Source organism: Capra hircus, chromosome 12, assembly GCF_001704415.2.
Source record: "Capra hircus breed San Clemente chromosome 12, ASM170441v1, whole genome shotgun sequence".
Taxonomy (NCBI): Eukaryota; Metazoa; Chordata; class Mammalia; order Artiodactyla; family Bovidae; genus Capra; species Capra hircus.
This window is the reverse complement of record NC_030819.1, coordinates 42,187,233-42,209,107: the sequence shown is the minus strand read 5'-3', so window position 1 is coordinate 42,209,107 and position 21,875 is coordinate 42,187,233. Positions and strand designations below refer to the sequence as shown.

Here is a 21,875-nt window from a genome sequence, read left to right as displayed (position 1 = left end):
AATATTTATGTGACTTTAATTAACATCTATATATATTTATAACCACACAGGTTGTGTGTTTGCTAATATTGTATTTAACTCACTGTGTCTATAATTTCCTATAATATTTCTTTCTTTATGGTCGGTGTTGTGTGTTAGTCACTCAGTCATGTCCAACTCTTTGCGACCCCATAAACTGTAGCCCGCCAGGTTCCTCTATCCATGGGTTTCTCCAGGCAAGAATACTGAAGTGGGTAGCCATTCCCTTCTCCAGGGGATCTTCCCAACCCAGGGAACAAACCTGGGTCTTCTGCATTGCAGGCAGATTCTTTGCCATCTGAGCCACCACGGGAGGAACTTTCCTTTTCTTTCTGGTCGGTTAATCTCAAAATTGAGCTCTTCAGTGTTTCTTTTCTTTTCTTTTTTTTTTTTTCCTAACTACTGGTATAACTTGTTAAATAGTGGAGCTATTTCTGGAATGTTTATAAATTTCATCTGTGTAAATATCTAGGCTCAACTATTTAGGTTTTCTTTCATGTAACAATTCAGCACATCTTTAGTAGTTTAGTTCCATTCAGATTTTCTATTGCTATTGGGTGAGGTTTTCTAGGTCATGTAGTCTCAGAAATGATTTATATCATCTTAACTTTTGTGACATACATGACTACTCTTCACTAGAAATATCTGCACTAATTTTTCCTGAACATGGAGTCAAGTCACATATTAACATCATGACACATGTCAGCGGATGTGTGCTGCTACCACATCAACATTTATGATATGACTGTGCCTCACCCCTACACTTTCTTTTTAACCAGCTAAGTGTGCTTTGTGCTCAATCACTCAGTTGTGTCCAGCTCTTTGTGACCCCATGAACTGAAGGCAGCCAGCCTCCTCTGTCCATGGAATTTTCCAGGCTAGAATGCTGAAGTGGGGTGCCATTTCCTGTTTCAAGGGATCTTCCCAACCTAGGAATCCAACTCACATTTCTTATATCTCCTGCCTTGACAAATAGATTCCTTATTCTGTGCCACCTGGGAAGCCCACAGGCTAACTAAGGCCTACATAAAAGCCCCAGTGGATGGAAGCTACATGGGAAGCAAGAAGCCTAAGCTCTGAATCCACACTCAGAATTATTAGCTTCAAACAACAATATGCAATATATAAACTATTAATACTCCAAAAATAAATTAAAACTTATACTTGAATTGAAAGCTGTCTCAAGTGTCTAAATTGAACCTCAAGTGTAAAACCATAGGGAATATAATTGATTAATGCTTATATTATTATGTTGCTATCTAATCAAAATTTAGAAAGATATTCTTGCAAGCTGGAATACATTTTTTAACTTGGTGATGATACTGTAACTTTTTTTTTCCTTAGATGAATCTTTATTTCATAATCAATATTCATTTTTATCACATTCTAAGAGAAGTTGTTTACTTTCAAAAATTCAGCTTTTAAGGACAGGATACTTATTAAGGAAACTCTTCATTAACAGAATGCCTTTATTTTTTTCCCACATCAAAAAATTTATTCTGAATTTTTAAAATTTCAATACTTTACAATAATAATACAATAAGCACTTAAGTACCTTTTCCTTAACTTCTCTAAGAAAAACACAATCACAAAGTGTTAACATTTTGCTATATTTATGTATATGTTTGTGTGTTTATGCTATAGTTGATGAATTATTTTATAGTACTTCTAATCAACACGTATTTCACTTCTGAATACTTCAATGTGCCTCTCTTTAAAAACAACAGCATTCTTTAAATAGCCACTTATGAATTTAATTTTTTACACTCAAGAACAATAGTATTTGCCCTAATGTAGATTTCTGCCTCTTGATAAACCTATAAGCAGGTCAGGAAGCAACAGTTAGAACTGGACATGGAACAACAGACTGGTTCCAAATAGGAAAAGTAGTACATGAAGGCTGTATATTGTCACCCTGCTTATTTAACTTCTATGCAGAGTACATCATGAGAAACGCTGGGCTGGAAGAAGCACAAGCTTGAATCAAGATTGCCGGGAGGAATATCAATAACCTCAGATATGCAGATGACACCACCTTTATGACAGAAAGTGAAGAGGAGCTAAAAAGCCTCTTGATGAAAGTGAAAGAGGAGAGTGAAAAAGTTGGCTTAAAGCTCAACATTCAGAAAACGAAGATCATGGCATCTGGTCTCATCACTTCATGGGAAACAGATGGGCAAACAGTGGAAACAGTGTCAGACTTTATTTTGGGGGGCTCCAAAATCACTGCAGATGGTGACTGCAGCCATGAAATTAAAAGACGCTTACTCCTTGGAAGACATGTTATGACCAACCTAGATAGCATATTGAAAAGCAGAGACATTACTTTGCCAACAAAGATCCGTCTAGTCAAGGCTATGGTTTTTCCAGTGGTCATGTATGGATGTGAGAGTTGGACTCTGAAGAAAGCTGAGCACCGAAGAATTGATGCTTTTGAACTGTGGTGTTGGAGAAGACTCTTGAGAGTCCCTTGGACTGCAAGGAGATCCAACCAGTCCATTCTGAAGAAGATCAGCCCTGGGATTTCTTTGGAAGGAATGATGCTAAAGCTGAAACTCCAGTACTTTGGCCACCTCATGCGAAGAGTTGACTCATTGGAAAAGTCTCTGATGCTGAGAGGGATTGGGGGCAGGAGAAGAAGGGGATGACAGAGGATGAGATGGCTGGATGGCATCACTGACTGAAAGGACGTGAGTGTGAGTGAACTCTGGGAGTTGGTGATGGACAGGGAAGCCTGGTGTGCTGTGATACATGGGGTTGCAGAGTCGGACACAACTGAGCAACTGAACTGAACTGAACGAACTTATTTTGTTCAGCATCTAATCAAGGGCTTCCCAGTTGGTGCAGTAATAAAGAATCATCCTGCAGATGCAGGAAAGCAGGAGATGCAGGTCAGTTCCTGGGTTGGGAAGATCGCCTGGGGTAGAAAATGTCAACCAGCTCCAATATTCTTTCCTGGAAAATCCCATGGACAGAGGAACCTATGGGCTACCTATGGGGGTTGCAAAGAGTCAGACACGACTAAGTGCATGCGTGCCCATGCACACATGAACACACACACAATGAAGTCTTATACGTAATATAGTTGCTACATCTCTTTAGTCTTCTTTAATCTGGAACAGTTTGACAGCTATTTTGTCATTCATGACATTTATATTAGGGCAGTTCAGACAAGATGTTTTGTAGAATTCCTTGATGTGAATTAGTCATATTTTTCCTCCATTATTAGATTTAGCCAACACCTTTTGGTAGGGAGACAATCCAAGTGATGTTTTTCATTCCATGTATGCAGAGTGAGTGATAATGGCAGTATATCCCACTCTTGCTGGTGTTAAATTTGGTATCTTGTTTAAAATAGTGTCTGCCAGATACTTTTATTTTAAAGAAACTTAAATTTCTACAGAAATATTTCCCTTTATAATTAATAAGTCATATGTTGTAGAGGGATAATTTCACTTTAAAACGTGACATTTCATCCATAACTTAACATGTTTAATAGATGAAAAGCATTATGTTTCATTTATGAGTTTCATTGAAAGGATGAAAGCAAAGAAATCTAAAGCCTGCTTCCCAGTATAGCAAGGGATTTGATGAAGAAAAGAGGGAGGTAAATTCTATTTACCTTTGGATATAAATTCAAAGGAAATTAAAATCATTTTATTGCATATTAATTGCTAATTATAAATTAACTACCTAAATTTTAGCTTGGTATAAAAGAGAGATATTATCAATAATAAAAGTTATAAACAAATTTTCAACATTTTAATAAATGCACAAGGACCCACTTCAGATATTATCAACTAGTAGAACATTGAATATCATGATCAATTTGACAGAGGACACATTTGCCAATAGCAATAAAATTTTTGAGGTGTTTATATTTCACATTATCAGTAACATTGTCATTCAGTAATAATGTCAAACAACCAGTCTAAATGACTTTAAGACTAATTATATTAGTGTAATTATACATATATATGTTAAAGCTTATGGAATATTCAGTTCAGTTCAGTCGCTCAGTCATGTCTGACTCTTTGTGACCCCATGAATAGTAGCACGCCTAGCCTCCCTGTCGAAATATACTATGGAATATTAATAAACATCAAAATAAATATTCTAAAAATTGTAAAAACCTATATTTTATGTAGATTTCATATGTTTTATTAAATATGTACCCATACACATATCAATAAAAATATAAAATATAAGGAAGATAAAATGTGTACAATAAAATCTGTTATTATTTACAATTGATTATAAGACCAACAATTATATATACATATGTATGTATGTGTTTAAAATTTTGACATGATTTTATATCTTTGGAGGAACTATATCTAAAATATTTCAATAAGATTCTTAAAAATATGCTTTTTTTAACATTGATCATGTGAAATCAGTTTAAAAAGGAGACATTCAGATGGTATGATCTTTATAGATTCTATTTTTATTGTGACTTCAGAACATTAGGAGAGTGACTTTAATTTTAATTATTGTTCTCAGTAGCATATGTGCAGAAAGAATTAACAAATTAGCACAGCAAGTCTGAACTGCTCTTATTGAAAAGGCATGCCCACAAGATTTGCCCTTGCTTGGTATCTGAAAACTTAGATTTCAAGAGGGTTCCCACTTTTCAGTAGTATATATGGCTCACTGTGCTTAAACTATTTGTGTAAACATTATGGCTTGTGCTTAACAACTGCTTTCCTTCTTGGAATCTTGAATTTTGGCATATACTAAGCAAAAGCTGCATCAATAAAAACTCTCCCTTGTTGACAACAACTCACAGACTTTGTCACAACTCTTTGCAGAGGAAATTAAGTGTACCCTGTGCTATTCCATTTGAAATGCCGACCTTGGAAGCTTGCTCCTGATTTCCCCAAGACTATGCCCTGTACAATATTTCCCTTTCCTCATTACACTCTGAATCTTTTTGATAAATCAGTGCCATTGGTTTGTATGCTCAGTCCTGTGAGTCATCCTCTCATGAATCATGAAACCTGGAGTGTCAGTCTTGAGGATATCGCAATACAGCTTTCTAATTAGAATAGTTGAGGTGTTGGGTGAAGTTTGAGATATACTGTGTCCACAGGCTGGAAGATACAATATTATCAGGATTGCAACTGACCTCAAATTAATCTATAGTTTTATTATGATTATATTCAATACCCAAACAGACATTTTGTAGAAATTGCAAAACTGATTTTAAAGTTCACATGTATATGCAACAACCAAGAATGTTCTTTGAAAAAGAACAAATGTAGAAATAATGACACTATAGATCTTAAGACGTTTTACACAGCTGTAGTGATTAAAATGTATGGCTATCAGTCTAAATATAGACAAATAGATCAACAGACCAGAATGGATTCTAAAAATACAACCAATCATATATAAAGTTTGGCAAAGGTGCAAAAACAATTCAATTGAAAAAGCACAGTCTTTGAATAATCAGTACAAGCAGATATCCATGTACTAAAACTTGTATTTTAGTCTACACAATACATAAAATTTACTCAAAATGGACCATAGTCCTAAATTTAAAACTTAAAATTACAAACCTTCTCTAAGAAAACATAGGAGAAGTCTCTATAACTTTAAGTTAACTAATTATTTCTTAGATAAAATGTCAAAAGGCATAATCTACAGAAAAAAAATGTTAAAAATCACTAAGTGACAGTAGTAAAGGAACAAATATGAACCATGAACTAGGAAAAAATGTTTGCAAAATCATATATCTGATAAAGTACTTGTTGAAAGGTCGGGCAAGGTCGGGCATGTTGAGGCATGCCCGGACATGTTGAGGCTTACCCAGGCGTGTTGAGTCATGCCCCAGAAAAGTGCCGCAGACAAGTCCCGGACACGGGCCGACAACCAAGCCGTCCAATCAGGTGCCGACACGGAGCTCTTGGACACCAATCACCACTGAGCCCACGCTTTATTCTTTATATGGGAGCCCACCCTGGCTATAAAACCTTTCCCCACCCCTCGTACCTCGCAGACTCCCTTCGCTTCCTTGCTCACCCACCCCCGGGAGTTCTGCCCGAGAGCGACCGCCCAATAAAGGCCCTAATCAACGGTCAATAGGGGTGGCTCTTTCTTCCCGCAGCGTTTCTTACATCTGGCGCCGAACGTGGGGCTTGAGGTTCGGGCCTCCGGCACTCGCCGTTGAGGCCCCCTCGAGCTCCACCGCCACGGTAGCCCCAGACCCAGGCAGCTGACCAACCCCCCGGACAGCAGGATATGGGGTAAGTCCCTTCGGCTTTGGGGCCCACCCTCCCTGGCAACCACTTCCTAGGGCCAGGTAGCAGGTGTGCACTTAGTGGGCCCTCCCGGTCACCAGCTCGTGGGGGAGACGTCCCCAGCGGCTGAGTAGACCTCCGCCTTCGGCCCTTCCTGGTCCCCAGCTCGTGAGGAAGACGTTCCGAACGGCTGCACGGACCTCCGCCTTCCCTTGGCACGTCCGAAGACGTTCAGGCAGCGGGGGTTGCTTCCACGCTCTGTGGTCGCCATGGGATCGACGGCCTCCAAACCCGATCCCCAATACTCCACCCCCTTAGAGTGCCTGCTGGCTAACCTGCGGACCCTAAGACTAAAGGGATATATCCGCCCCAAGCAGCTCACTTCTCTGTGTTCACAAGCCTGGCCTCAGTATCCTCTAGATAATGGCTCACAGTGGCCAACCACAGGGGCATTAGACTTTGACGTCCCCCGTGATTTAGATAATTACTGCCGGAGAACAGGAAAATGGTCTGAGGTCCCCTATGTTCAGGCCTTTTGGGCGTTGTGCTCTCGCCCCACCCTGTGCACCACGTGCACTCCCAGCCAAATCCTGCTTATCATGGCTCCCCCGATTCCACCCTCCCGGGCCAAACCAGCTCCTCCCGTCTCTGAGTCCTCTGCTTTCTCTGTTCCCCTGGAAGATCTGGTGGCCCCTCCTCCCTATACCTTTTCCATGGCCCCTACCCCTTCCACTCTGGTTCCTGCCCCCTCCCCTTCCACTCCAGTCCCTCCTACCTCCGCTCCCGCCCCCAAGACTCCACCACCGGCCCCGGATCCTCCGGCCCTTAACCTTATCTTGTATCCTCCTCTTCCCCCCCGGCACTCCCTCCCCCTGTCCGGTTATCTCCCACACCCACTCCCACAGCAACCCTCCGGGAGCCTCCCCTCCCCCTCCCCCAGCCCCGCTACTCCCTCTTCGACAAGTAGCCGGAGCTGAGGGTTTAGCCCAAGTTCATGTCCCCTTCTCCCTCCAAGACTTAGCACAGATTGAGGCCAAACTGGGTTCCTTCTCCTCCAACCCCACTCAGTACATTAAGCAGTTTACTGGTCTGACCCGCGCCTACGCCTCAACATGGCAGGACATATATGTAGTCCTGGGGTCTACCACCACCCCCGAAGAGAGACAGGCCATCTGGACGGCAGCCAAGGCTCAGGCTGACCAGCGGCACTATGTCAACCCCTCCCCCGAGCGCCCCCTGGGGGCTCAGGCCGTTCCTGACACTGACCCTGATTGGAACTACCAGGAAAGGGGTGGCGGCCAGCTGCAAGTACGCTATATGATAGAGTGCATCCTCGATGGGATGGAAACGTCCTCTCATAAGGTTGTAAACCTCCTCAAACTAGATGAGGTGACCCAGGGGCCCGACGAAAACCCAGCCATGTTCCTTAATCGGCTGACCGAGGCCCTCATCCAATACACCAGGCTGTCCCCTGAGTCCCCCATCAGGGCGGCCACCTTGGCCAATCGTTTTATCTCCCAGTCTGCCCCTGATATCCGAAAAAAGTTGGCCAAGGCCGAGGACGGCCCTCAGACCCCTATCCGAGACCTGGTAAAAATGGCTTTTAAGGTCTACAATGCCCGAGAGGAAACTGCTGAGGCCAGCCGAAAGGCAAGGCTCAAGCAAAAGGCCGAATTTCAGGCAAGCCTCCTAAACCAGCAAACCCAGGCTTTGGTAGCGGCCCTGCGGCCGGCGGTGGGCTTGGGGCCCCAAAACCCCCCTCCGGGGGCCTGCTTCAAGTGCGGCCAAGAAGGGCACTGGGCCAAGATGTGCCCCAATCCGCGGCCTCCTTCCAAGCCATGTCCGTTGTGCAAACGACGAGGACACTGGGCTAGTGATTGTCCCCAGGCCTCTCGGGCCTCGACGTCTAGGGGCTGGGGACCAGAGCGCCCCAGGGAGACCTCCTGCCCTCCTCCGGCTTTGGAGCTGCTGAGCTTCGACGGTGACTGATGCCGCCCAGACTCGGGGACCCCAATAACCCAAGCCGAGCCCAGGGTAACACTCCAGGTAGCGGGTAAGCCCATCAATTTTCTGGTTCATACGGGGGCTACCTATTCGGTCCTTCCCTCTTTCGGAGGCACTCTACGTCCTTCCCAGGTTTCGGTTATGGGCATTGACGGCCAACCCTCGTGTCCACTCCAAACCCAACCACTATCTTGTCAATTAGATTTCTGTCTATTTACCCACTCCTTTTTGGTCATCCCCTCCTGCCCTACTCCTCTCTTGGGAAGAGATATACTTTCCAAGCTGAAGGCCACTCTTCAGCTAACTCCAGGATCGGCCCCCATGTCAGCGGCCTTCCTAATGCTACTTGTTGACCCTCCAACCTCTTCTTTTAATCCTGAGGTCTGGGACACCCGAGTCCCGGTGGCGGCTCGGCACCACCCTCCAGTCCTCATCCAGCTAAGGGACCCCACCTGTTTCCCAGCCCAGCTAGCTCAGTACACAGATTCCAAGTATGCCTTCTTGATTGCCCATTCTCACGTGGCAATCTGGAAAGAACGGGGCTTCCTGACCACTAAAGGATCCTCCATCTGTAATGCCCCCCACATTACTCGACTGTTAGATGCGTTATCCCTGCCCAGAGGTCGCTATCATACACTGCAAGGAACACCAAAATACCCATGACACTGTTGCTCTGGTTAATAATATGGCAGATCAAGTGGCTCGACAAATTACCTTACAACAAGCCCCCGAGCCCCTGCTGATTTTGAAATCCACCCTCAACCCAGATTATTCAAGCAAGGAAGCCAGAGCCTTGCTGGCACAAGAAGGGGCTCAGAGGCACCCGTCGGGATGGATACTACTCCATAATAAACCGGTGCTTCCTGAGTGCCAGGCTAAGGCCATAATATCCCAAATCCACAATACCCTCCATATCGGACCAAGGGCTCTCTTTTCCTTTCTCAGCCCTGTCTTTTCTCCCCTACATCTCAGACAGACCATATATGCCGTCCACTGCTCCTGCCTAACATGTGCCTCCACCTCTCCTCAAGGAGGACTCCAACCCCCACAGGAGACTCACCACTTGAGGGGACATATGCCTGGGCAGGATTGGCAGATAGACTTCACCCACATGCCCAGACATCGAACCTACCGCTGTCTGCTGGTCTTGGTGGACACCTTTTCAGGATGGGTTGAGGGCTTCGCCACCACCCGGGAGGCGGCAGCAGTGGTGGTGGAGGTCTTGACGGCCCATCTCATTCCCAGATTTGGATTGCCAAACTCTCTCCAGTCTGACAATGGGCCTGCATTTATCTCGCAGATCTCTCAGCAGGTGGCTGCGGCCCTGGGTATTGACTGGCATCTCCACATCCCCTATCGGCCCCAATCGTCAGGCAAGGTAGAGCGGGTGAACGGCATCATCAAGACGCATCTGACCAAGCTTGCCTCAGAACTGCGGCTGTCTTGGGTCGACCTCCTTCCTCTGACGCTCACTCGCATTTGCACCACACCACACTCCAAAACAGGTTTGACCCCTTTTGAGCTGCTCTACGGCAGGCCCTATCTCCTGACTCACCTCCCAGAGGGAGAGGCTCCCCCACTCGTGGGGTACCTCCCCCTCTTCTCCCTCCTACGATCCTTGCTGAGGGAACACGCAGACCGGGTCCTGCCACAACCGACCGACGACGAGGGGCCCACCCGGCCTCTAGCACCAGGAGATCAGGTACTGCTAAAAACCCTGAGTCCCCGCCCACTACAGCCTTGCTGGACGGGACCCCATACTGTAATCCTCACCACTCCTACAGCAGCCAAACTCCTGGGACACGAGCCCTGGTACCACCTGACCCGACTCAAACGAGCTCCCCCGGGTCTCTCAGAGACAGGGGTGGCCCCAGCCCCGACCCCTTCTCCCAATCACTCCTACCGCTCCACCCTCACGGGGCCCACCAAACTAATCATCACCTGAACCCCTCTGTCGTCGATTCCTGAATAACTGAGAGGCCACAGTCCAATCCGATCCGATGCTGGCCTGGCATCACCCGCTGTGGCTGCTGACGATTGCAGCTCTGGCCATACTTTTTGCCATTGGATTAGCAGCCGCGGCCCCCCATGATTGGTCCCCCACTCTTCGACTGTCCCTGGCCCTCACGTACCTAGCCACCTGCTTCCTACTCCTGGGGTGCTATTCCCTTGGGACACCCTGACCTGGTTACCAGCTCCATCCTTACAGGACCCCCGAGGCTGGTTGTCCGCCACACCCCTTTCACTCCAACCTCGGAGCAATGCAGGGCTCTCTACTCTGGGTTACTCTGGGGGTACTGGGGGTCCTGGAAAGAGGGAGGCCCAGCAGGGCTGGTTTGAGTCCTGGTTCCAGAGCTCCCCTTGGCTGACAACTTTGCTATCCTCCCTAATGGGACCAATCATCATTCTCCTGCTACTCCTGACTTTCAGGCCCTGTATCCTAAATAAGCTTTTGGCCTTTATCAAACAACGGCTCAACACGGTCCAGCTGATGGTGCTGCAAGAGCAGTACCAAGGGCTTCCAACAAGCACTCTGTGACAAAATTAACGGCAGATGCCCCCTGTCATCCCGGCCATACCCTACCCCTCATCGCCCCTGTTCAGCAGGAAGTAGCCAGAGAGAATCGGCGCCCCTTGTCCTATATCAAAAAGGCCAGGATGAAAGGTCGGGCAAGGTCGGGCATGTTGAGGCATGCCTGGACATGTTGAGGCTTGCCTGGGCGTGTTGAGGCATGCCCCGGAAAAGTGCCGCAGACAAGTCCCGGACGCGGGCCCACAACCAAGCCGTCCAATCAGGGGCCGACACGGAGCCCCTGGACACCAATCACCGCTGAGCCTGTGCTTTCTTCCTTATATGGGAGCCCGGCCCTGGCTATAAAACCTTTCCCCACCCCTCATACCTCGCAGACTCCCTTCGCTTCCTTGCTCACCCGCCCCCGGGAGTTCTGCCCCAGAGCGACTGCCGAATAAAGGCCCTGATCAACGGTCCATAAGGGTGGCTCTTTCTTCCCGCGGCATTTCTTACACTTGTGTGTAAAATACATAAAGAACTCTCAAACTCAATAATAATAAAAAATCTTATTATATAAAGCTTATATAAAAATGCTTATAAAAAATGGGTAAGTGATCTAAGCAGACAGTGCACAAAAGAAGATACATGACTCTAAAATGCTCAACATAATTAGTATTTAAGAGAATGCAAGGTGAAAAGCACAGTGAAATACCACTACACATGCATTAGGACTGCTGATGGGAATGTAAAATGGTATAACCATTTTGGAAAGTAGTTTTATACAATTTTGCTTTTAAATGACTTAGACATCCCACTCTTAACTATTTACCCAGGAAAAATTAAAAAAAATATATGTTAATATAAATCATTTTGCATGAATGCTTATAGTAGATCTATCTTGTAATGACCAAACCCTGAAAACAACCTAGATGTTTAACAGCAAGTGAATGGAAAAACAAATTGTAATCTATTCATTTACAGGACTACTGTTCAGTAATAATTTAGAACTATTGATATGTGCAATATCTTGGTTAATTATGCTGAGTGCAAAATTATGCTGAATGTATAAAATCAGACAAAGAAAAATTTTAGATCCATTTTAATTAAAATTCTTAAACATATAAACTTATCAATTATGAGTGACACAAATCAGATCATTAGTACCCGAGCATGGGGAGGGATAAGGAGATGCAACAAAATGGATCATGAAAAGAGGTGACAGATATATTCCTTATCCTGTTTTTGGTGATGGTTTTACATGTTTGTGTGTTACCCACTCAGTCATATCTGACTCTTGATGATCCCATGGACTGTGGCCCACCAGGCTGCTCTATCCATGAAGTTTCCCAGGCAAGAATACTGGAGTGGGTTGCTATTTCCTTGTCCAGGGAATCCTCCCCACCCAGGGATCGAATTTTTAAAACGCTTTACCATCTGAGCTACTAGGGAAGCCTTTCTACATGTATACACATGTCAAAGTATCACATTATACATCTTATGTATGTGTAGCTCACTGAATGTTAATTATTCATTAATAAAACTTTAAAAAAGAATACTCAAATTTTAACCAAGATAATTTGAGTTGACTACTAACTGTAAATACTTTCTGATGGTTTTAATTCAAACTTTACTAACAAAATCACAAAGATAGGATATTACAATTTAGAGAAATTATGGTTATATGTTCTTTCTTTATTTTTTTCTTAGCTTAAAATATATATAGATCATATTATTATGATCATGAAAACTTCATATAACCTATTGCCAACTTAAAATGCTTGACCAAAGTACTGTATAAAAAATCTTATAAATGTAAGCCTAACATATAAAATGGTGTATGTGTGAGTGTGTCCATGTTAGTATATTTACCTCCCCAAATCAAACTGTTTCATAGATATTATACATTGAAATAAGTTATAGGGTATATAACAAAAATAATTACTCAATCCAAATTCAAATGCTGGCTCTAACATTGTACTTTAAAATAATTTAGGTAAAATATTAGCAGGGCATCTCACCATTCTTTCTTGTTAAAAAAAAAAAAAAAAAGAAAGGGAGAAACTAAATTTTCACAGGTTATCTGTAGACTAATTTTTAAAAGTTACTTAGTGATAAATTTGGGTGTAAATTTGGAGGATGTAAGTATTGTTTGTTTCAAAGAGTTAAAAATATTCTATTTTTTTCAACTTGGAATATATCCAATGAAAGGATACATTTGTAAAAGCCAGAAGGCATAAATGGAATATAGTTAGTGTTGAGCTTGAATGCACATAAATTGAGTTATCTCATGCATGATCTACTTTGTATCTATAAACTGGCTATTTCGCTGGCAGATTTAGATGGTAGAAAGGTATTTGACTTAAAAGTGAATCTAAAAAAGATACAACTGGCGTTAATGGGGCGGGGTGGGGGGGGAGAAAGCAATTCTATACATTCACTAAGTCAACTTTTAAGGCATTAATGTTCACAAAGGGCTTTAACATTTATTGAGAGGTAAAGTCCGTATGCCAACAATTTTGGGAAACTCAGCAGTGGCCACAGGACTAGAAAAGGTCAGTTTTCATTCCAATCCCAAAGAAAGGCAATGCTAAAGAATGCTCAAACTACCACATAACTGCAATCATCTCACAGGCTAGTAAAGTAATGCTCAAAATTCTCCAAGCCAGGCTTCAGCAATATGTGAACTGTGAACTTCCTGATATTCAAGCTGGTTTTAGAAAAGGCAGAGGAACCAGAGATCAAATTGCCAACATCCACTGAATCATGGAAAAAGCAAGAGAATTTCAGAAAAAACATCTATTTCTGCCTTATTGACTATGCCAAAGCCTTTGACTGTGTGGATCACAATAAACTGTGGAAAATTCTGAAAGAGAGGGGAATACCACACCACCTGACCTATCTCTTGAGAAATGTGCATGCAGGCCAGGAAACAACAGTTAGAACTGGACATGGAAGAACAGACTGGTTCCAAATAGGAAAAGGAGTACGTCAAGGCTGTATATTGTCACCCTGCTTATTTAACTTACATGCAGAGAAACACGGTACTGGAAGAAACACAAGCTGGAATCAAGATTGCCGGGAGAAATACCAACAACCTCAGATATGCAGATGACACCACCCTTATGGCAGAAAGTGAAGAGGAACTAAAAATGCTCTTGATGAAAGTGAAAGAGGAAAGTGAAAAGTTGGCTTAAAGCTCAACATTCAGAAAATGAAGATCATGGCATCTGGTCCCATCACTTCATGGGAAATAGATGGCGAAACAGTGGAAACAGTGTCAGACTTTCTTTTTGGGGGCTCCAAAATCACTGCAGAAGGTGACTGCAGCCTTGAAATTAAAAGATGCTTGCTCCTTGGAAGAAAAGTTATGAGCAACCTAGATAGTGTATTCGAAAGCAGAGACATTACTTTGCCGACTAAGGTCCATCTAGTAAAGGTTATGGTTTTTCCAGTAGTCATGTATGGATGTGAGAGTTGGACTGTGAAGAAGGCTGAGCACTGAAGAATTGATGCTTTTGAACTGTGGTGTTGGAAAAGACTCTTGAGAGTCCCTTGGACTGCAAGGAGATCCAACCAGTCCATTCTGAAGGAGATCAGCCCTGGGATTTCTTTGGAAAGAATGATGCTAAAGCTGAAACTCCAGTCCTTTGGCCACCTCATGTGAAGAGTTGACTTATTGGAAAAGACTCTGATGCTGGGAGGGACTGGGGGCAGAGGAAGAAGGGGACGACAGAGGATGAGATGGCTGGATGGCATCACTGACTCGATGGACGCAAGTCTGAGTAAACTCCGGGAGTTGGTGATGGACAGGGAGGCTGGCGTGCTGCGATTCATGGGGTCGCAAAGAGTCAGATATGACTGAGCGAATGAACTGAACTGAACTGAACTGAACTGAAAGACTGTATGATTTTACTTTAGGTGCCACTTAAGATTAGCTTAAAATATCTGATAGGCAATTTAACTTTTAGATAATTAAGAAGCTGATAACTATAGCAGTAGAAAACCATGAGAATTTTTACTTAAATAATAAGGAAACATTTATAATCTTTCTTGACAAGTCCAAAGGATGAGAGCTGATTAATTGATAAGGCTCAACACATCATCAGGAAACTGCCATCTTCTCAAGAGCCTTGCTATTTCTCTCACGGTTGTATAGTTTTAAGCTTCAAATTCAGACAAGAAAACACCCATCAGAAGAGAAAGTATCCCTTCATGTAGAGTTCTTTTGTGTCAGTGAAGATAACTTTACTAAAACTTCCCCAAAGCGCTTCTTTATGTTACCTAAGAAAAAATTTTATGATGTGATCATAAAATGATCAGCAATATTTAACCAATAATTACCAATGAGGTAAAACCCCAGTTACTGACTTTAACCCTACACAAATTGCATCAATAGAATCACTCTCTGTTGAGTCGACTGGTGGAGTAAGAAGATACTGAGTTTTGAATAGGGTGTCTCCAATGTGTGCTACCTTTCAGTTCAGTTCAGTTGCTCAGTTGTGTTCGACTCTTTGTGGCTCCATGAATTTCAGCACGCCAGGCCTCCCTGTCCATCACCAACTCCTGGAGTTCACTCAAATTCATATGCATCAAGTCAGTGGTGCCATCTAGGCATCTCATCCTCTGTCGTTCACTTCTCCTCCTGCCCCCAAATCCCTCCCAGCATAAGAGCCTTTTCCATTGAATCAACTCTTCACATGAGGTGGCCAAAGGACTGGAGTTTCAGCTTTAGCATCATTCCTTCCAAAAAAATCCCAGGGCTGATCTCCTTCAGAATGGACTGGTTGGATGTCCTTGCATCCAAGGGACTCTCAAGAGTCTTCTCCAACACCACAGTTCAAAAGCATCAATTCTTTGGCACTCAGGTTTCTTCACAGTCCAAGTCTCACATCCATACATGACCACAGGAAAAACCATAGCCTTGACTACATGGACCTTTGTTGGAAAAGTAATGTCTCTGCTTTTCAGTATACTATCTAGGTTGGTCATAACTTTCCTACCAAGGAGTAAGCATCTTTTAATGTGATGGCTGCAGTCACCATCTGCAGTGATTTTGGAGCCCCAAAACAGAAAGTCTGACACTCTTTCCACTGTTTCCCCATCTGTTTCCCATGAAGTGATGGGACCAGATACCATGATCTTCGTTTTCTGAATGTTGAGCTTTAAGCCAACTTTTTCACTCCCTTCTTTCACTTTCATCAAGAGGCTTTTTAGTTCCTCTTCACTTTCTGCCATAAGGGTGGTGTCATCTGCATATCTGAGGTTATTGATATTTCTCCCAGCAATCTTGATTCCAGTTTGTGCTTCTTCCAGCCCAGCGTTTCTCAAGATGTACTCTTCATATAGGGTGACAATATACAGCCTTGACATACTCCTTTTCCTATTTGGAACCAGTTTGTTGTTCCATGTCCAGTGCAACCTTTACCTCACATTAAATAAATGCTAAAGCTACTGACTAATCCAACACATACAAGTAGACTCAAACTCTGATTTCCTGAAAGGGAATATAGTTAAATTTATGCTGTAGTCTAGTGAAAATATGCAAAATATAATGGGAAAAATTGACTGTTATAGAAGAATATGAATATATGTTGTTTACATTTTTGATAGACAAGCTGTATTCTAACAACTATGCTGTACAACCATATTTCATCCATTAAGTCAGTTATTTTGAAAAAAATAATACATTTTACCTTGTAAGGGCAGGAACTGCCTATAAAATACATAAAGTAAATTAAAATAATCTATCCACCTCTCATCTGTCTCCATGTTTCTTCATTGAAAAAATATAATGTCATTGCTACGTTAGAATTAAAACAAAGTATAAAAATGACAGTTTAGAAATTTATAGAAGATTAAAGAATAACTTTTTTCCTAAAATACTTTAGATTTACATAAAATTTGCAAAGGTAGCACAGACATTTTTCATATATCATATGCTAGTTTTTCCTAGTTAATATTATATGATCCATATATAAATGAAGCAGCATTGTTATATTGTTATTAAATAAAGTTCATTCTTTACTCACATATGCTTTTTCTTTCTTTCTTTTTTTTTTTTTTTTTTTTTTTTTTTACCTATTATCCTTTTTTTCTGTTCCAGGATCCCATGTATGATACCATATTTCATTTAGACATTATATTTCCTTAGGAAACCCTTCGCTGTGACAGGTTTTGTTTTGTTTTGTTTTGTTTTGTTTGTATAGTGTCTTAAGTTTTGTCTGACCCTTTCTTGACCCTATAGACTACAGCCTGCTAGACTTCTCTGTTGGTGGGATTTTCCAGGCAAGAACTCTGGAAGTGATGGTCTCTTAGACTTTCCTTATTTTTAATGACTTTGACAGTTTTGAAGTACTATTTAAGTATTTTGTAGACAGTCTTTCAATTGGGATTTTTAAAATTATGATTACACTGAGATTATGGGTTTGGGGGCTTATCACATATATAATGCACAGCCACACTTAAGGAACAGGGAGTTATGCTCTATCTCTTTGAGAACAGATTAATTATGTAAATGATTTAGAATTTGCTTATTTATACCAATAAATTCCTAGGGTTGTTTATTTTATTTTTTTTTTTTTTTAAGGCAAGAGAGCTAAGGTAATGTTGGTTTACCTCATTTTATTACATTCAGTAGGTTTACATATATTTTAAACAATTACCAAAAGAAATTGATTTTTACTGAAGTTTAGACTTTTGCTGCCATTAGTTACTCCTTAATCTAATATGCACCACATTAGTGGCACTCTAGTCTCCTCTCTGCTTCTCTCTCTTTCACTTTTTTCTCTCTTCCTCTCATCTGGAGGAAAATCTTGTCACCTGAAAATTGCAGCAAATACATTTTATAAAAAAATGATAATATATACTTCAGAAATTTTATGACCTTAGAATTTATTAATTAATAAATAACATCTTTCATGCATTCTAGCCACAAGACAAGAGCTGATTATGCTTTTGAGTACTAAATATACTTCAGAATTCAAGGACTCACTGTTAGAAAAATTAGAGAAATATCTGCTCGAGGATCAGTGAAAAAGTTATGACAGCAAAAAGCACCATTTTTCCATTTTTTCTCTAGGGAGTACACCAGGATTGAGGACAGAACCAAAAATGTCAATAGTTGTAATTTATTTGATGCTGCTCCTGCTTTCACTTCAGCCATGTCTGACTATGTGTGACCCTATGGACTGTAGCCTGCCAGGGTCCTCTGTCTATGGAATTCTCTAGGCAAGAGTACCAGAGTGGGTTGCTATGCCCTTCTGCAGTGGATTTTTCAGACCAAAGGATGGAACCCAGGTCTCCTGCATTGCAGATAGATTCTTTACCAATGAGCCACCACGGAAGCCCCTCATTTACTTAAATTGCATTAAATCTACTATTCTTACATATCCATCATTTGGACGAACAAGAACTTGTTTGCTGAGTAAAAACCTTGACTTTGGATATTTCCAGATCCATGTACAGATGTTTAAACTCCTTGAATTGAAGGGTAAAGTGTCATCACTTATTTTTAATATTGTCGTTGTTCAGTATCTCAGTCCTCTATGACTCTTTGTGATCCCCATGGCCAGCAGCACTCCAGGCTTCCCTGTCATTGACCATCTTCTGGAGCTTGTTCAAACTCATGTCCATTGAGTTTGTGATGCCATCCAAGCATCTTCTACTCTATCATCCCCTTCCTCTCCTACTTTCAACTTTTCCCTGCATCAGTCTTTCCCAATAAATTGGCTTGCATTGGGTGACCAAAGTATTGGAGCTTCAGCTTCAGCTTCAGCAACAGTTCTTCCAATACATATTCAGGGTTTATTTCCTTTAGGATTGATTTGAATTTCATGCAGTTCAAGACTTTCAAGAGTCTTCTTCAACACCACAGTTCAAAAACATCAGTTCTTTGGTACTCAGCCTTCTTTACAGTTCAACTCACATTCATGCATGACTCCTGGAAAAACCATAGCTTTGACTATATGAGCCTTGGTTGGCAAAGTTTTGTCTCTGCTTTTTAATATGCTTTATAGCTTGGTCATAGCTTTTCTTAAAAGGAGCAAGTGTTTTTAATTGCATGGCTGCAATCACCATCCACAGTGATTTTGGAGTCCAAGAAAATAAAGTGTGTTACTGTTTCCATTGTTTCCCCCTCTGTTTGCCATGAAATGACGGGGCCAGATGCCAGAATCTTAGCTTTTAAAAAAAAAATATTTTTTAATTGAAGTATAATTGCTTTACAGATTTTTGTTGATTTCTGCCAAATATCAACATGAATCAGCCATAGCTATATGTTTTTGAATGCTGAGTCTTAAGCTGTTTTTTTTCATTCTCCTCTTTCACCCTCAAAAAAGGCTCTTTAATTCCTCTTTACTTTCTGACATAAGGGTGGTAGTATCTGCATATCAGAGGTTATTGATATTTCTCCTGGCAATCTTGATTACAGCTTGTGATTCATCCAGCCAGCATTTCACAAGATGCACTTTGCATAGAAGCTGTATAAGCAGGATGACATTATACAGGCTTGACATACTCCTTTCCCAATTTTGAACTAATCCGTAGCCCCATGTCCAGTTCTAACTGATGCTTCTTGACCTGCATACAGGTTTCTAAGGAGAAAAGTAAATTCACTTTAGTTGCTCAATCATGTCAGACTCTTTGTGACCCTAGGGACTGCAGCACGCTAGGCTTTCCTGTCTATCACCAAATGCCAGAGCTTACTCAAACTCATGTCCATCGAGTCAGTGATACCACCCATCCATCTCATCCTCTGTTGTCCCCTTCTCCTCCCACCTTCAGTCTTTCCCAGCATCAGAGTCCTTTAAATGAGTCAGTTCTTCATATCCGGTGGCCAAAGTATTGAAGTTTCAGCTTCAGCATCAGTCCTTCCAATGAATATTCAGGACTGATTTCCATTAAGATTGACTGGTTGGATTTCCTTGCAGTCCAAGGGACTCTCAAGAGTCTTCTCTGACACCACAGTTCAAAAGCATCATTTCTTCAGCACTCAGGTTTCTTTATAGTCCAACTCTGACATCCATACATGGCTACTGGAAAAACCATAGCTTTGACTAGATGGACCTTTGTTGGTAAAGTAATGTCTCTGCTTTTTAATATGCTGTATAGCTTGGTCATTACTTTTCTTCCAAGGAGCAAGCGTCTTTTGATTTTATGGCTGCAGTCACAATCTACAGTGATTTTGGAGCCCCCCAAAATAAAGTCTGTCACTGTTTCCATTGTTTCCCCACCTATTTGCAATGAAGTGATGGGATGGGTTGCCATGATTTTAGTTTCCTGAATGCTGAGTTTTAAGCCAACTTTTCCACTGTCTTCTTTCAGTTTCATCAAGAGGCTCTTTAGTTCTTGTTCACTTTCTTCCATAAGGGTGATGTCATCTGAATATTTGAGGTGATTTATATTTCTCGTGGCAATCTTGATTCCAGCTTGTGCTTCTTCCAGCCCAGCATTTCTCATGATGTACTCTGTATATAAGTTAAATAAGCAGGGTGACAATATACAGCCTTGATGTACTCCTTTACTGATTTGGAACCAGGAAATACAACCAGAAAACAACCAGTCTGTTGTTCTGGTTCTAACAGTTCTGACTGTTGCTTCTTGACCTGCATACAGACTTCTCAGCAGGGATGTCAGGTGGTCTGGTATTCCATGTCTTTAAGGATTTTCCAGAGTTTGTTGTGATCCACCCAGTCAAAGGCTTTGGCGTAATCAATAAAGCAGAAGAAGATATTTTTCTGGAACATTTTGTTTTTTTTTGATGATCCAACAGATATTGGCATTTGATGTCTGGTTCCTCTGCCTTTTCTAAATCCAGGTTGTACATCTGGAAATTCTCAGTTCATATACTGTTGAAACATAGCTTGTAGGATTTTGAGCATTACCTTGCTAACATGTGAAATGAGTCAATTGTGCGGCAGTTTGAACATTCTTTGGTATCGCTTTTCTTTGGGATTGGAATGAAAACTTGCCGTTTCCAGTCCTATGTCCACTGCTGAGTTTTCCAAAGTTGCTGGCATACTGAGTGAAGCATTTTAATAGCACCAATTTTTAGGTTTGAAATAACTCAGCTGGAATTCTATCACCTCCACTAGCTTTGTCCATAGTGATGCTTCCCAAGGCCCACTGACTTAACTCTCCAGAATGTCTGGCTCTAGGTGAGTGATCACACCATCTTGGTTGTTTGAGACATTAAGATCTTTTTTGTGTAATTCTTCTGTGTATTTTTGCCACCTCTGTCCCTAATAAACTACATAGAGTTATTTCCCACTACAAGGACTTGCTATAGAGCTTAACCTAAAGCAGTCTGCCACTCAATACTCAAGCAAATTTTGGCTATGAGCAAAACAAATATATATATATATATAATACATATATATATATATATATATATATACACACATACATATATATATAAAAGATCATCATTGTTATACAAGTTATCCAATCATCTACTTTAGGCAACATAATTTGGCAACCTATATGTCAAGCTTATCATATATATGTTCATTTGGCCATTTCAAAGTTTAATAATTTAGAACATCTTTACATGGAATGTGTACACTTAATTTCAGCATAGGTAACAGCAACCAACCTAGATAGCATATTAAAAAGCAGAGACATTACTTTGCCAATAAACGTCCATCTATCAAGGCTATAGATTTTCCAGTAGTCATGTATGGATGTGACAGTTGGACTGTGAAGAAAACTGAGCGCTGAAGAATTGATGTTTTTGAACTGTGGTGCTGGGGAAGACTCTTGAGAGTCCCTTGGACTGCAAGGAGATCCAGCAAGTCCATCCTAAAGGAGACCAGTCCTGGGTGTTCATTGGAAGGACTGATGCTTAGGCTGAAACTCCAATACTTTGGCAACCTCATGCAAAGAGGTAACTCATTGTCAAAAACCCTGATGCAGGAGGAGAAGGGGACAACAGAGGATGAGATGGCTGAATGGCATCACTGACTCGATGCACATGAGTTTGGGTGCACTCTGGGAGCTGGTGATGGACAGGGAGCCCTGGTGTGCTGCGATTCATGGGGTCACAAAGAGTCAGATATGACTGAGTGACTGAACTGAACTGAACAATCTCTTCAAATTAAATG

The 21,875-nt window shown here is 41.9% G+C and overlaps 1 protein-coding gene across 2 annotated transcripts in view; it reads right to left on the bottom strand.

Annotated features, from left to right (window-relative positions):
• Positions 1–21,875, bottom strand: part of KLHL1 (kelch like family member 1) — a 562,289-nt gene that overhangs the window by 283,191 nt on the left and 257,223 nt on the right. The gene's annotated exons all lie outside the window — the stretch shown is intronic.